Here is a 16,955-nt window from a genome sequence, read left to right as displayed (position 1 = left end):
AAAGGATGGAAAATTTAAGTAAAACTGCAGAAGAAAATGAAACTGTCCATAATCCTGATCCTGGTCTGGAGTGTGTTGGGGGTGGGCGAGAAGCTCCACTCTGCCTCCGTTTGGCAGCATCACTCAGTTTGCCTGTGTTTTGTTACTGGATACAGTCAGGAGGGACTATTAAATGACTTCTGTCCTTGTCCAAACAATAGGCGGTCAGGTGCTCCAAGCAAACTTCATTTAAATGGTTACCCTCTATAATTACAATTGTATGTNCATAATCCTGATCCTGGTCTGGAGTGTGTTGGGGGTGGGCGAGAAGCTCCACTCTGCCTCCGTTTGGCAGCGCCACTCAGTTTGCCTGTGTTTTGTTACTGGATACAGTCAGGAGGGACTATTAAATGACTTCTGTCCTTGTCCAAACAATAGGCGGTCAGGTGCTCCAAGCAAACTTCATTTAAATGGTTACCCTCTATAATTACAATTGTATGTACAGTGATAAAAACTAACGGTGATTAGAGTTTTCCATTGTTTCTATGTTTTGTTTTTTATCATTCCAGGGCTAGCTGCTAGACCAGATCAGTAAGCAGGATGGTTTCTATCATTTCATATCATATCATGAGCCTGTTCTTCATTCTTTCTTTGGTATTACAGGTATCCCAATAATATACCCATTTTTTTCATTAAATTCACATATGAATCATAGCCAGACTTATTTCTGGTAGCTAAAACTGAATAAATTTTACTGAGAACACAATCAGCAAAAATACAATAAAGGTCATGTAAAGATCAAATATAAAATTAGGAGAAAGTGAGATAAGCAGTGAAAACAAAACATATTTCACACCTGCATACACTCTGTGGCCCGAATGCAAACTCTCCCATATGCCCAAACCTGTGAAATATCTGGAGATTTAGGTGGGAACAATAGTCATTCATTTTTTATCTATGTGTTATTTAAATATTTCTTAAATGAATGTAGTATTTTCATAATGTAAAAGCTTTAAAAATATAAATGCTTTTTACCAAACTTTCAGGTATTAAGTATATAAAGCAATCAAGAGCCATTCTTGAATAAAACAAATTAATGAAATCCATCAACTAAATGATAAAACAAACAAACATAAACCAAAAAAACATTCAAGAATGAAGAGATTCTGGTAAAATAACTAGAGGCAAATTAATGAAAAATTATCTCTATATTTGTATTGAACAATTAGAATAAAGCAAAATAACAATAATTTTTCCTAGCAATAATATAAACCAGGTTCTAAAGGCTTGATACTCCATTAATAAATACATATATAAACTTTAGGCTAAACACCAAGTTTCATGGAAATTTTCATGCATGAATGACTGATTAGAATTAGGTAAAAAAAAACCCAATGATTTTGCAATGAAACTGAAGTATGATTGAATCCCCACTTTTCACTTAGTATCTACACAATCATGGGGAATCATACCTCCTTATCTATAAAGCAAGATTAATGAATACTGCACATAATTGTAGAACAGAACCCAGAAATAAATGGGTTAACATATAAGTGTCCTGTACCTCCTATGTAAACCTTTGTAATGATTGCCAGTTAAAGCACTGGTTATTTTAATGTTGCATGGAGTTGGCTATATCTGAAGTGTATAGGCTTCAGATGTTAATGAATATTTCAAATTACTTAACTCACAATTACAGTTATTTACATTTCTTTTTATCCACAATTTTCCCCTGGTAGAAAATAGTTTTTATTTATATAACACACTTCACCAGTGATAAAGAGTTAAGAACAAACCTGGCTGAGAAGACATTGACAAGCAAACAAATTTTCTACAGCCTCCGGACATGAATAGCACAGAAACGAGCCCTTCGAGGATCACTTTTAAACAGGGCTTGCTGGCAGTTGTATAATTTTCTGATATTGACAGAGCAATTATGTCAAGCCACCTGCAATGTTTTCTGTCTTGAGCAGAATGGAAAGACATGCATTTTTAACCTTAACATCACATCAAAAGCAATCCAAGGAGGTAATTTTAGTTGCCTGCTTACAGAGACAAAAATCCAACAAGACTCTGTCAAAATGGTAATAAAACCTATACATTCACAAAATATTAATGAGCAAAATGCCTCTATTACACCTTGATTATTTAAGGAAAAAATGTTGATTAAGAGTATTAAATCAATAATCCACTAGAAAAGTTTTCATGTTACAAAACTTTTAAATTGTCAAATAAAATGAAGCCTTTAACAGAAGTATCCAACACTAATTCCCCCTTACCCATTTATGCCTAATTTTATATACAGAAAATGTTTATCCTAATATGCATTTAGCTGAACTTTTAATTGGCCTGCGAAACACAATATATAAAATATATAAATATAGCTCTTGTTTGTTAAACCTTTATTCCAGTTTTGAATAATTTAATCAATCTTACCTTTTGATAATCTTTTTTTCCATTGCTTTTGTGGTATTTCAAAAACATTTATCGGGTTGCAATTAAAGAGTGCATCACCCATGCTTCACAGCTTTTCTTCCCAAATATGGGCAACTCTAATTCTCTGTTCTTGTCCTGGACAACTTCTTTCTTTTGAGGTGTATTACTTTTATTTTAGCTATTTGTTTCTACAGAGGACTCCTGGAGTCCTTGTCTCTCAAACCCATGGTCTAAACTGTTATGTAATAAATTAGTCAAAACATTTATTCGTTCAAAATATTTTCTTGAAAACTTACTACATGCTGTGTACTATTTGAAGTGCAGAGACAAAATAATAACATTTTGACTTTATGAAGTATATGTTCTAGTTTTAGTTAATGCCGTGTGCTAAGAAAGAGAAAGACAGGTTGAAGAGGCAGAGTGTGGTAGGTGTGTTACAGGTGGGAGAGGACGCTGTTTTAGAGAGGATAGCCTGTGAAATTACGGACAAGGTGCCACAATTTTATACTGTTTCCAATCCAAAGATTGTGATTTATTTTTACTTCTTACTCCAGGATAAAATATTATTCTCAACTTCCAATTTTACACTATGAATAACTAATTCTTCAATCTACATCTTTGCCAAATCCAATGCTGCTGGATTGAGGCAAACTTCAACTCCAACTCGAGAAATGTCTGCGAATTGTGCTTATTCTCCACCTCCAAAAGACTCCCTACTGAAATTCTTATCCTTGATGAATTCATTCATGTATTTAGATATATTCATCATGGTAGTAGATACGGTGCATGGCCTTTCATTGAAAAAATAATCTCACACTTTTCATCACAAAAAAATAATAATTCTAATTAGGGTTGCTACACTTATCCCTATAGAAAAATAAGAATTTCAATCACATAGTCAATTCCTTCCTCTAATTAGCCTTTCAAGACCTGTTTCATTCTCCCTCAACCCCTAAATCTCAATGATCCTTTCTTCAACATATTTATTTTTATGTTTATTGTTGTTCAAGTACAATTGTCTCTGTTTTCACTCCACCATGCCCCTCCCTGCCCTGCCCATCCCTGCCTCGCACCCTCAAACCCACCCCCTTTGGCTTTGTCCATGTGTCCTTCATACATTATAAGTTTTATTGCTAATTTTTGCCTTCAGGCACTCAAGAACAGAGCAATTAGCTACTTTTTAAAAGCTTTTATTTATTTATTTAGAGATAGGGGAAGGGAGGGAGAAAGAGAGAGAGAGAGAAACATTAGTGTGTGGTTGCCTCCCATATGGCCCCCACTGGGGAACTAACTGGCCTGCAACCCAGACATGTGCCCTGACTGGGAACCAAACTGGCGATTCTTTGGTTCGCAGCCCAAGCTCAATCCACCAAAGGACACCAGCCAGGGCCTATTTTAGCTACTTTGTAATAAAACATTCCACCACCATTTTCACTTTTCTTTAAAACTCACATGCTATCACCATATTCTACATGGTTTCAATGTTTACTCACCTAACTTTCTCAGTAATAGAATAAAGTACTTACCACTGTTTTACAATTATACTGTTGGTCCAACTTCAAACAACTAAATAATGCTGGAGTCAGGATTTAACCAATCTCAGGCTTTTTGTCTCTAAAGTCTATGCCATCAACCATTTCTACACCCAAGACATCTATTCCTATTACCATTAATTTTTTTATTTTAATTGTTGTTCAAGTACAGTTTTATGTCTTTTACTATTACCATTTCTTAAACCCCAGGTATAAAAGAGGTAACTGAAGAACAGAAGAAGGATGTATATTTTAGAAAAAGGTTTTAGTTATTTATTTTTAGAGAAGGAAACAGAAGGAGAAAGGGAAAGAAACATCAATGTGTGGTTGCCTCTCATATGCCCCCTACTGGGAACCAGCCTGCAACCCAGGCATATACCCTGACTGGGAATCAAAACAGCAACCCTTTGGTTCACAGGCCCATGCTCAATCCACTGAGCTACACCAGCTGAAGCAGAAGGATGTAAATTTTACGTGCCAATTATTTGTGGCTATTTCTATTACAATATCATAGCATTGCCATGTCAACAGTTATGTCTCTTCTAAGAGCTTGCTCTTCCTTCACTGCCTACAAAAGTTTTCCTGACATGCTTTGTTGAAAGTGATTGTTAATTGCTTCAGCTCTCCACTTGCCTGTCCTCCATTCTCAGCTGTCCAAGGTGCACAGGAAGTGTGCCATCCTTATCCTCTGACAAGCCACAGGCTCTGGCTCTCACTTCAAACTGTGTCATAACTGAACAACTATGCTATTCAAATTCTAAAAAGACATTCAGGTTAAGCACTTTATTATTAACCTTCCAAGTGATTATTATACATTCTAATATAAATATGGAAGGTCTCCACAGTTCCAAGTTCTCTTCTCACTTCTTCATTACAAATTGACTTCATATTCCTCTAAATGTCTTTTTCCAAAGGGAGAGTGTGAGAGAATCTTATAAATCTTTGAGTAAAGTAGGGAGACATGATAGGTATGCTTTACTTAGTTTAGTTTGGTTTGTTTTTTCCTCTTGTAGAATATCAAAGTCCACAGTTTATTGCTTGGTGATCATTCAGAAACTTGAGGGTCTAAAATACAGTGACGCTGTGGTCTCATCTAGTTAGTGCTGAAGAGGTAGTTGGGGATTCCAGGCAAGTTGATTAGTTCTTCTGGAGAAAAGGTAAGTAAATGGTGTGTTTAAGAATGTGAACAGGGACACACCCTGTAGGGTGTATTGACTGTCAGTGTGTGAATAGCAAGTCGAAGCTGGTAAGTATTCCTAGGAGGGTAAAAAAATATGTAAATCCTTTAAATATCTCTAAAAGAATCATGTTCAGTGGAGCTAAACTCTTTCTATTTTGAGTGTTCACCAAAATTAACATGCATAACTTCTAAATCAGAACAGAAGATAAAATTAAGCAATAATTTTTTCTACATTTTAAGAACTCAAAAAGCAGTTATGAAATATAAAAAATGAATATACCTTGAGTAAGACCAATGTATCAGTTATAATAAAATCAAATATGCATACCACACTATTAAGACAAAATTAATTTGTTTTATATAAAACCTATGTCCGTTTGCTTTCTTTTCACATATACTCCTAAGATGTCTCTGAAAACTTGCAATAAATGAGAACTTTTCACCTTGAAAATAAAAATTAACTAGTCATTAGACAAGGTACTTGAAATTACATTGTTTCACTGCTGTTTGATAGAAATGAAAATAGTGCAAAAGTTTAAAAGAAATCCTACCTTGTTCTATCATCATTTTACTAGATATAATTTCATAACATTAAGCAAAGTGCTTACTACTCTTATTTAATTTTATAACACTAAGCAAAGCATTCACTACTTTTAATTTAGTAAAATTTTCATTTAAGCACAATATTAAAAAATTCATACTCATCATTGAATTCACCAATTCTGTTTCTTGCCACATCCAGTCAGCTAAGTCCAATCAGTGATTTCTTAACAATGTATTATATTATATTCTTCAGTTACATAATATCCATCTGAACACTTTTAGTTGAGTGTAACCCAATTGAATTAGTTGTTTTCTTCCATTTGTCTACCTTTTCACTATTTTTGATTAATGTTTCAATTATCATTATTTTGAAATGCTTGTCTGTTAACTGCAATATCTGGATCATCTTGATATTGGCTAATATTTACTGTTTTATCTCTTGAGTAGTAGTAAAATTTTCTGCTTGGTAATTTTTTATTTTATTCTGCGCTTAGTGTTCTAGAAACTCAAATATATTATCTTCCTCTAAAGCAGAGACTGACAACTTACAGTAAAAATTTTAGGAATGGGGACCATGCTGTGTCAAAACTACTTTACTGCTATAGTATGCAAATAGCCACAGAAGTATGTAGACACATTGCCATGTCTGTGTTCTTACCAGAAGAGGCAGCTGAACTGCTCGACATAGTTTGCTCTGATGTATATTGAGTTTTGTCCTGGCAGGCACTTAAATTTCAAGTGGATGATCTTACTAGTGTTATTTGGTTTTAGGTTTTATTAAAGTAGAGGTATTTCAGCTTCCTGCTTAGTCTGAATGTTTAGTAGCACTTTTCTGAAGAGTGGCCCTAAATTTTAGGGCGTAGGTTTTATGTAGTCTCGAATGAATGCCTGGTGTTTACTGTGGTCTTTCTTCATTGGCTGTCAGAACTTAGCAGTGTTTGCGCTCAGAAGCTATTCATTGCCAGCCCTCCAGGAGCCTCACCTTTCATACGTGCTTTCAAAGAAAAGTCTTGCAGAGGTATTGGTGCTTTCTCTGTGGAGCCAACTCTCAGGAACCTCAGCAGCCCTAAACTCTAGTGCCTTCTGCTCCAAATGTCAATCAATATTCCCGGTTTCCTCGAGGACTCCACTTATGTGTGGGACACCCTCATGTGTTTCTCCTACCTCAATAATCACAACAGCACATTTTTCATTCAAAAGCCCCCAAATAATAATTTTATATGTAACATCTACTTTAAATATATGTATCATGGGAATGGAACCTGGTACTAACTACTCCATCATGTAGAGAACCTGAGTGTCAATTGGCAAGTAAAAATTGTATAGGCTCCAGGTGTTGCTATTTTCATTTAAAAGAATAAATTATTGGTCTTCATTAGGCAGCTAGACTTGGAACTGACTGCCTTAATCCAATTAGCTACTGAGCTGACTTTGTCTGGATTGTAGTTTTACAAGCCCCACTTCGCCTCTGGCTTGCACCTTTGTGCAGATGGTAGAACATAGCCCTACAAATTTTTTACATGATACCTTGCTGAGTTTACCAGGGCTCCATCCCCAAGTAGGATCTCAACTCTAATCCTTTTCTGTTCAGTATAGTGACCCTTCTGAAAAAGCTTTATTCAAAAGGTAGAATAAACTGACAAATTAACAAAGCAAATAAAATATTTTCCACAAGTCATATTGAAAACTTGTTTAATTGGTACTTTTTTTGCTTGGCGCCCTGATATACATTGAGTTCTTAAAGCTCTATGATGTTTGAGAATGTTTGTTAAAAAATAAATTTTTTGCATGAAACAAAAATATTAGCTAAATCAGAGTAAAAAATGCCTCTCTGGGCTTCAGTAAAAAGAGCTTTGATCTCAACTGACTGGCATAATGAATCTGTCCAGATATGCTTAAAAGAACTCACCTACTGGGGAAATTAAACTGTGTTCCTGAGAAATGCATCTCAGAGTCTGATGAAACCCAATCACTCTTTCTCTCAGTTCCTGGGGTAATCTCACGTGAGCTTCACGTCACTTAGGCTAAAAGTTTTAGTGTTTAGTCTGTTCAGACTAAGAAGTATTAATTTAAAATAGACTAAATTAAAAATATAGCAGTAAACTGGACTTTGAAGGATTTAAATGCACTGACTTTTTAGAAAGAGCCTTTCTGGTGAGTTCTGGCCAAGATGGAGGCATAGATAGAAAGGCTTCGCTTCCTTACACAACCAAAAGAAGAATAACAACCAAATTAAAAATAATAAGCAACCAGAACTGCCAGAATAGCAAACTACATGGAACTCTGACAACTAAGGAGTTAGAGAAACATTCATCCAGATTGATGTACCCAGACAAAGAACTATGGCCCTAGTGAAAGAACAGATCAACACTCCAGAAAAAAAAGAGCTAAGCAATGAGGAGATAAACAACCTAGCTGATGCAGAGTTCAAAATACTGGTAATCAGGATGCTCACAGAGTTGACTGAGCTCAGTCACAAAATGAAGGAAGAAATGAAGGTTACACAAAGTGAAATAAAACAAAATATATGGGGAACCATCAGTGAAGGGAAGGAAATAGGACTCATATCAATGGTTTGGACCAGAAAGAAGAAATAAACATCTAATGAGAACAGAATGAAGAAAACAACAATGAAAAAAATGAGAGGCTTAGGAACCTCTGAGACAACTTTAGGTACTTTGACCTCCGAATCATAGGGCTGCCAGAAGGAGAAGAGGAAGACCAAGAAATTTAAAACTTATTTGAACAAATATTCAAGCAAACTTCCTAAATCTGTCAAGGGAAATAGACTGCCAGGAAGTCCAGGAAGACCACAGAGTACCAAGAAAATTGGACCCAGGGAGGAACACATCAAGGCACATCATCATTAAGTTACCTGAGATTAAAGATAAGGAGAGAATCTTAAAAGCAGCAAGAGGAAACAAGAGAGTTACCTACAAAGGAGGTCCCTACAAAGGAGTTCCCATAAGACTATCTGCTTATTTCTCAAAAGAAACCTTACCAGTAAGAAGGGGCTGGAAAGAAGTATTGGAAGTCATGAAAGGCGAGGACCTACATCCAAGATTACTCTCTCCCGCAAAGCTTTCATTTAGAATGGAAGGGCAGATAATGTGCTTCCCAAATAAGGTAAAGCTAAAGGAGTTCATTATCACCAAGCCTTTATTACATGAAATGTTAAAGGGACTTATCTAAGAAATAGAAAAAGATCAAAATCTATGAATGATAAAATGACAAAAGTGCATAACTCTCAACAACTGAACCTAAAAAGCAAAACCAAAAACTAAGAAAACAACTAGAATAGGAACAGAATCACAGAACTGGAGATCACATGGAGGGTTATCAGTGGGGAGGGGGAGGGGGAGAGCAGGAAGGAAGAGGTGTGGGGAATAAGAAACATAATTGGTAGGCATAAAATAGACAATAGAGGTGAAGAATAATAGTATAGGAAATAGAGAAACTAAATAATTTATACGTACAACCCATGGGTATGAACTAAGGCGGCGGGGGCTGGGGGGGCAATGCTGAAGAGTGGGAGGTACAAGGTAGAGGGAAGATAAAAAGGAGAAAAAATTGGGACAACTGTAAGAACATAATCAATAAAATATACTTAAAAAGAAGAGCCTTTCTTAAATCCATAGTTTAGACAATGTGAATGAATCTGAATGACATAATGTTAAATGAAATAAGCCAAAGACAAATGACCTCACTTACATGTTAAATCTCAAATAGTCAAACATTAAAGCAGAGAACAGTGGTTACCAGAGCTTGGGGGCTGAAAAAAATGGAGAGATGTTGGTTATAGAATACAAATTTTCACTTATGCAAGATGAAAGAAGTCTAAAAATATGTTAAACAGCACTCATCTATTTATTAACTTATGACTAATAATGCTATATTTTATGCATGACACAAATTTCTGCTTCTGATTTATGTCACATAAGATTAGCAGTCAGAAAATTTATAAGTAAATATAAAAATATATTTTCAGAAAATCTGAACAAAAATGAATCACTTGGCAAAGCTGTTATGTGACTCATATAATGCCATAATTATCAGTCATGTCTTAGAACAAGGAATTTATACTCTCCACTTTGTAAAAATATTAAGTAAAATTATAAGACAAACTGTCCAAATGTTTATATTTGTTTACCACTCTGTTAAAACCAAAAGTTACTATAGTTTATATACTTATTGAAAGTCAAAATGTACCAATTACCTATTGATATTTGACATTCATTTGCTCTGTGTTGTCAATTGAGATGAAGCAAAATTGTCTAAAGGTGTTATTAACAGTATTAATGTTAAAAATATTCTGTGGCATCCATACTTTGTATATTTTATCCATTTCCTTAAACTTCATTTCTTTTTAACAGTTTTCTCAGTAATGTCAAAGTTCCATTTCTTCAGAACATAATTCTATAAAAGCTTTCTATTGTTTCAACTCACTCATAATGTTTTATATATTTTTAACAATTTTTGCTTCATTCTTCCTTCTCCTTATATTCAAAATGTTGTTCTGGTTAGTATTAATGACTAGAAAGTAATATGACCAATCCCACAATAGTTCTTATTTTTTCTAATTAACTTCTAACAGAGCAAGTAGGCTTACAGTTCTTAAATCCTAAGTATCTTATCTATTATGCACTGTACACAGGCAATATTATGCATGACTGACCTAGGAAGGTCACCAAAGAAGATGCTGCATTAAAAAATATATTCTGTGCAGACTTCTGGTCAAGGTGGTGGCATAGGCAGACATGGCATGCCTCTCCACACACCCATATCAAAATTATAACTAAAATATAGTTCAAACATCACACAAAACCATCAGAAATTGAGTTGAATGGAAGTGGAACAGCTACAAAATTAAGTAAACTATATCCATCCAGACTGTTAGGAGGGGCAAAGACCTGGAATAGGCTGGTCTCTCACTCATGTGTGGTGAATAAAAATTTGAGAGGGATCCCTCAAGAGTGAGGAGTCCCATCCCCATATCAGGGCCCCCAGCCCAGGGTTCAGGTACCAGGATGATAAGTCCCCAAAATTTCTGGCTGCAAAAAAGAGCAGGGATTGAATTGGTAGAAGAATCTGCTGAAGCCCCACGCAATTCTTCTTAAAGAACTCACACACAGACTACTCCCTCTGAAATCCAGCACTGAAAGGCATCAGTCATACACAGAGAAATTGAGGTTTCTGGCGTGAAGGCAAGCAATGGCCATTTTCCCTTTACTAAACCCATCCCCAACAGAGCTGGCAGCTCAGGCAAGGTGGCCCTGGGCAAAACACAGGTGGGGACTGACCTTGGCCTATACATGCAGAAAACTCAGGGCCAGTATATCCAGTGGGCAGCTACAGACAATGTTCATTGGAATACCAACACCCTGCCCCTGCACAGATAATCCTCCATGGTGTTAAGTGGTCACAGTCAATCCTTGCAGTTGACTGGCTTGGGTAAATGCCTTTCTTTGATCTGCCAGAAGCTCATCTATAAGAAGAGGGTGTACTCAGCCCACAGAAAGGGTGCATCTTGATAGGGGATGCTGCACCACTGGTCCCTACAGGACACCTACTACATTAGGCTACAGTACCAAAACATGGAGTCAAAGCAGCTCTACCTACTACATAGAAACAAACACAGGAAGGTTGCCAAAATGAGGAGGCAAAGACACATGGTTCAAATGAAAGAACAGATCAAAATTCCAGGAAAAGAACTAAACCAAATGGAGATAAACAATCTATCAGATGCAGAGTTGAAAACACTGGCTATAAGGATGATCAAGGAAATGTATGATGATCTCAGCAGCATAAAAAAGATCCAGTCCTAAATGAAGGATACATTTGTTGAAATAAAGAACAATTTGCAGGGAAACAATAGTAGAGTGGATAAAATGAAAATCAAATCAATGATTTGTAACATAAGGAAGCAAAAAAACAACCAATCAGAACAAGAAGAAAAAAGAATCCCCCTAAAATGAGGACAGTATAAATAGCCCCTACAACAACTTTTAGAGGTTCAACATTTGCCTCATAAGGGTGCCAGAAGGAAAAGAGAAAGAGAAGAAATTGGAAATGTATTTGAAAAAATAATGAAAGAATTTTTTTTATTTTGGTGAAGGAAATAGATATGACAGTTCAGGAAGCATAGAGAGTTCCAAACAAGATGGATGCAAAGAGGCCCACTCCAGGACACATCATAATTAAAATGCCAAAGTTTAAAGATAAAAAGAGAATCCTAAAAGCAACAAGAGAAAAGCAGTTAGTTGCCTACAGGGGAGTTCCCATAAGACTGTCAGCTAATTTCTCAAAAGAAACTCTGCAGGCCTAAAGTGATTGGCAAGAAACATTCAAATTCATGAAAAGCAGGGACCTACAGCCAAGATTACTCTACCCAAAGCTATCATTTAGAATTGAAGGGAAGATGAAGGGCTTCCCAGGCAAGAAAAAACTAAAGGAGTTCATCATCACCAAATCATTATTATATGAAATGTAAAGGGACTTAGTTAAGAAAAAGAGGAAGATCAAAACTATTAACAATAAAATGGCAAAAAATGCATATCTATCAACAAATAAATGTAAAAATGAACTAAGCAAAAAAGAAAAATAGAGACAGAATCATGGATACAGAGAGCATTTTGATGGTTGCTAGATTAGAGGGCGGTATGGGGAATAGGTTTAGAGGTGAGGGAATTAAGAAGTACAAATAGGTACTTACAGAATAGAGTAGCCAAAGAATTTATATACATGACCCGTGGATATGAACAATGATGTGGGGATTGCCTGAGGGAGTGGAGGATGCTCGGTGGAGGGGGGCAAAAGGGGAAACATTAGGACAACTGTAATAGCATAATCAATAAAATATAATTAACTATATATATATTCACTGGCATAATAAACTAATATTTACAAATTTACAGGTCAGTAGGACCTAACTACTTATCCTGTGTTTACCAATTTATAATTAAACTCTCATTTAGATCAAGGCTAGCAACTTCAGTCAGTTGTAAGTATAGTTGAGATAAAATGTAATTAGTTTATTATTTTGAAATTTTACAAATTTCAAAAATTTTAAATACCCAAACATTACTCAAGGAACTAAACTACATGCGGGATTAGGGACAGAGGAAAAGCAGAGCTGAGCCAACACACACAGATATAGAAATGGTAGGCTATGAACAACGCACCAACTGCAGACCTCAAGGCAAAATTTTGTTTAATGACACTAACGTTTACAATGAGGGGAGCTTCTAGTTTAATAGACTCTAACAATTTAAATCTTTCCAAATATTATAGATTAATATACAAAGCAAATAAAATCATCTGAAGCCCACACCGATAGTATATCTAAGAGACAGCATATACTATATATTTTAATGTACTTGAACAAGAATTAAATAAAAATAAAAATTAAAAAAATAATAATTTACATGGAAGTGAAGAAATAATTAAAACCACAAAAAATTACAGCAAAAATATATACACAGGGACTGTGCAAAAATAAGGCTATGGTGAGGTCCAGTATCAGAGGAATGCAGATAATATCAATAAGACTTCAGTTCCAGAAGGAAAAGGTTTATTTTTCTAAAATCAACACTGGAAATTCTAATAAAGAAAAAATTTGATATGATAGGACATTCATTGTATCACATTGTATTATATTAATCTTTGACCTATCAGCTAAACTTATGAGATTCAACTCTGAAAATTGTTCTTCAAAAGTAAGAAATAATATATGCACAGTTCCACATATTTATTATGAAAAATTGGAAAAAATCTAAATATATACTTTAAGCTGACTACAAACATTTCAAAAGACCTTACTATAAGTATAAACCTCATATAATATTTTAATATCAGAAATAAGAGCAGTGCTATAATTTCACACTATTTTGGACGTTTTGTAGAACAAAATCGAACACTTCTTTATAAGAGAATGAGAATGCCTGGTAATAACCTAATTATATAATTAGAAAAATATCACTGTACAACCGTCAATAAAAGACTATATTTGGGGAAAACTTATCAATAGGTGATCAGATCATTTATTGAAAAGTTGGATAATTTCACAGAATACAGATCATATCTGAGTCAATATGATTCCAATGTCTTTTTTTATCTCTAGATAGACAATCCTTTTTCCCAACATGAATTTTGGGTGTTAAGTAAATTGTTGGCATGCCAGATTTTCCATTTAAGCTTTACATTTTAAAAAATTGTATTCAGAATTCAGGGAATTCACCTTGTTATTTTTTTCCAACTGGCAGCTGCTCACGATATAGAAAAAAACCTACACTGACACTTCCTGTAGCAATGTTTGCTGGAGAATTACAAGTAACTGGAACAAACTGTAATCAATGTACATGGTACATTAAATCCAGTAGAATGCTATCATAAAGCAGGTTTTAGTTTGAAGCCAGCATATAATGCAAAATTGATTAAGTTCAGTATTTCTCTTGAATGACACCTTCAAGAGCAAACAAGCTGTGTACTTTTAGTAAAGTCAAACTAGTCATTTTTTTCTTTTTTTGTATGTATTAGAACAGATTATTTAATACTTTGTGATAGTACAAGATTAATAGCTACAATTTGAGGAGCTGAGGTGTATGAGAAAAAATCTTTAACTGCTTTAAAGACAGGGTATATTATACTCACAGTATGATTCCAAGTGGACACTGAAAAATGGAATTATGGACTCATCTCTGTATGAGGCAGAGATTTTTGCACTCCCCTCCACAATTTTCATGCATTTTGTTGAATTTGCATGATTTAAATTCACTCCAACAATGTACCTCCTCATAGTGCAACAGAAAAATATCAATAAAATCATGCTTATAAATGTTTATCCCCTAGGCATATACAAATTCTTGGAATTTCTCCTCTATCTGAAGCTCTAGAGAGATTTAGACCTAGAGTATTCCTTGTTCACATTTGCAGAAATATCACCTGCAGTGATTCAGGACAAATTCTCTCTTGGATAGAGTCTGACCTTGCCTTAGTAACAACTTCCCTGATTGTTGAGATAATCACTCTACAAAAAAGTCACAGGGTTACAGGTGTGAGATGAGGGTGATGAGTGCCACAAGTGCAACGTAAAGTCTCTTTTTATATAAGGAAGTAAAACTCCTGTCTTTCCTTGTTTGGACACAGCTTAACTGGAGTTCATGGCTCAGAGAACAGAGGATGGGCTAGGCATTGCTTCCCAGTTACTTATTAGGACTTATTAAAATGTGACCAAACTCCATAACATTAAAAGCAGCCATGAATGAATTTTGCTGCATATTCCTGGGTGCTATGTGGCACACAGATACTCACTCACTGTCTTTACACCAGTGTAAGAATTAAATATGCCTTTTCTAAATTCTTGCTCATCCTGCTAGTAGCTCCAAATCTTTCTCTTTTCCATACATGTATGTCCACATATACCTCAAAAGAGTAAAATTACAAAATAGGATAGTTTATTTTAGATTCATATTAAGAAAAAGGAATATTTCCAAATTATACAATGAGACCTCCAGAGTTATACTTGTTCACAGTGGGGATGATATTTTTTATTCTACATTGAAAGGTGTTCTGTTCTGCCCTTGCTGGGTCTTCTGCTTTCAGTCAGGCTGAGTGGGTCAGTGGGCAGGACCAATAGCCATTATCATGAACTTTGTTACCACTTAGTGTATTAGTGTACAAATTATGGCCTTTGGCACTAGCATCACCTGGGAGTAAAATTTCTGACTCGCCACCCCAAACTACATAATTGAAAACCCTGAAGAGGCACTAGCAACCCCTGAGGAAAGAAGCCCCCCAAGTCATTCTGATATACACTGAAGTCCGAGATCTATGTCCTTGGAGCAGAGATCACACGATGTGCTCAAGACTGATTTTGTATGGGCCATCCTGAATCCAAACAAAGACAGGATCCCCTAGCTAAACCTATGGAAGACAACTTTTGGCTAACACAGGGCATATAATAAAAAAACTAAATATAATATAATTAATTTAAAGGATTGATATGAATTAAATAATGGTAGAAGGCTGCTTTCAAGTGTTTTATTAATTATTTTTATTTATCTTAAAAATAAAGAAAACGGTGACATCAATGACATGTAATTAATGGTTTATTTAGATTTAAATAAATTTAAATTTTTAATTTTTTTGCATTTCATAAAATATTATGTTTTTATTAATTATAATGACAAAGTTACAGTTTGCTATGTTGTTTTAAGTACCAGCAACTTAATGTCATCCAAATTATTTAAGACGTGCCTGTTTGTAAAAGGTACCTGGAGTAATCAACTTAAAGTTTCATGCCCTGCCACTGAAATGATTTAAGCTTCAGTAAGTTATATAACCCTCCATCCTTCAATTTCTTCTTTTACACAATTGGGTAATAGTACCTGAAACCTACGAAAAAACCATGTCATTATATTTAATTAAGTTAAGTGGATAAAGAGCAGAAATGATAGTCTAACAGCTGATATTTACCGGAAGAATGTGCTACATAATTGAGGTAGTACTTTAAATCTACCACCTTTCTTCTAAAAGAGTCCTCTATTTCATTTTCTTACTCAGTAAGCCTTTCTATCCACTCTCTGTGATTCTTTATAGGTGAAGATTACCTTTGGTGCTGAAATTCTTCTTTTAACATCATAACAGATGTCTTATTCTTATACCATATTATACCAATTCCTATACCATTTTTAAAATCCAATATTTATAACAAATCTTAGTTTATTATAACTATTTTTTACAAAAGAAACTTATATGTGGTATACTCTGACTGCCTAGAAACTTTATTTCATTAATATAACCTTTTCTCCTTTCTTTCTTCTTGATTCCAACTGCCTCCTCTGGAAGCCTGATTCACCTGCCTACTTCTGCCTTGCATGACCACTGCCTTAATCATGAAGTCCTCAAAACAATGTGGTTCTGGTCGGTATTAAATAATCAATCTTAGGAACAAAACCTCTAGTCTGTTGACCACAGAGGCAGAATTTATGTCAAACCAGTAATAACATCAGGCCTCAGTTGTGTTTCAGCTCCAGGACCACAAAATTGGTAAAATGAAAGGAAGGGAGGGCTTGTCTGAGTTAGGACCAAATGCCCTGATCAGCTAACCCTAGACCAATCAGTAGAGAGACCACAATCCTGACCACAACCCTAACTTCCTTAGTCATTGTCATTAGTGATTTTCCCCCTATATAATCCATGCCCTGGAAGCCATGAGAAGCCAGGTCTTGAGCATTAGCCCACCCATCTCTGGGTGTGGGCCACTTCCTGAAAATAAACCCTTACTT

The 16,955-nt window shown here is 35.2% G+C and overlaps 1 pseudogene; it reads right to left on the bottom strand.

The window, feature by feature from the left end:
• LOC118983255 (solute carrier family 25 member 51-like) overlaps positions 1 to 16,955 on the bottom strand; it is a 118,444-nt pseudogene that overhangs the window by 65,284 nt on the left and 36,205 nt on the right.

This window comes from Sturnira hondurensis, unplaced genomic scaffold (genome assembly GCF_014824575.4).
Source record: "Sturnira hondurensis isolate 20B ecotype Veracruz unplaced genomic scaffold, ASM1482457v3 Scaffold0000396, whole genome shotgun sequence".
Taxonomy (NCBI): domain Eukaryota; kingdom Metazoa; phylum Chordata; class Mammalia; order Chiroptera; family Phyllostomidae; genus Sturnira; species Sturnira hondurensis.
Note: the sequence above shows the minus strand (reverse complement) of the source record. Positions and strands in the feature narration are given on the sequence as shown.